The sequence below is a fragment of the Panthera leo genome, chromosome A3, assembly GCF_018350215.1.
Source record: "Panthera leo isolate Ple1 chromosome A3, P.leo_Ple1_pat1.1, whole genome shotgun sequence".
NCBI classification, from domain to species: domain Eukaryota; kingdom Metazoa; phylum Chordata; class Mammalia; order Carnivora; family Felidae; genus Panthera; species Panthera leo.
Window position 1 is genome coordinate 125,317,512 of NC_056681.1, and position 1,122 is coordinate 125,318,633.

The following is a 1,122-nucleotide window of genomic DNA, read 5'->3' on the forward strand; positions in this document are numbered from 1 at the left end:
AGCACTAGGTTAAGTTTAGGGTAGAGGAATAGAAATGACAGATATCACTCTTGTCTTCATGGGACTTAAATTCTAATGGGAGAAGAATTTTGGAGAAGACTAGGATTTAAAAGCCTTTCTATCTGATTTAGAATGATGACATTCCAATGGAACCCATGGAAATGGAAAGAAAGAGCCTTAGGGAACAACTTCTTGCGGGTAACTTATCAGTTGAGCAGGACCATGTGGAATGCAAGTCCAAGTTGGCAATGAATGGTAAATTCACAAACACCTGAGCGTAATAGGCCAAACCAACACTCAGGATATACACGTACACCTACATATTTCTATAGAAAATAGGAAGAAAATACATGAAGACATTGGTGAGTGCCCCCACCATTTACACAGGACTCCTCTCTAGCATCAGAAGGTATTTTAATTGATGAATTCATTCAACAAATACTTCTGGAGTCCCCACTATATGGGTCAATGTGCTTGATTTTGAATGGTCCTAAACAGCCATTATTCAAAATTAATGACATGTCCAACAACAATGACTAGAGAAGAGATATGATCTTAAATGCCGCAGAAATACGAATTCACACGAAACTACTTAGCTGGTAGAGTCCGCACACGACGTTTTCCAAACAAAGCATGGAGGTGACAGGTTTTCACAAAGCATAACTTCTTGCCAATTATTTGGGGACTTGCTGATTGCTGCATTTTAGGAGCTCCAAAACCTAGCTTCAGTTAATGAAAAGTTCAGAGCTGCATTAGAGACATAGGAGTGATCCAGGGCCCAGGCTTCCTCATTTTTCCCTGTTTATGACTCAGACTCCTCTGCTACCCATCCTCACACTCTTCCTGCAAACCTGGCTTCCTCACATTCACACCTTTAGTCCTCTGGCTCCTGATCTCTTTCTCACCAGATTTCATGCTGATACGCATGACTTCAGTTTTCTTTTGTTTTTCATGAACAAACTAGCTGCTGAAGGGATCAGCTAATGCACCCCTCAATGATCTGTTCCTCAGCACCCAAAAAGTAGGAGTGGAGTTTATTGACAAAATAGGTAAATTGGTTTCCAAAGGCCATGTTCCTCTGGAGAAACTGCATCAGAATAGGAATTGCTAATTCAAGTCTCT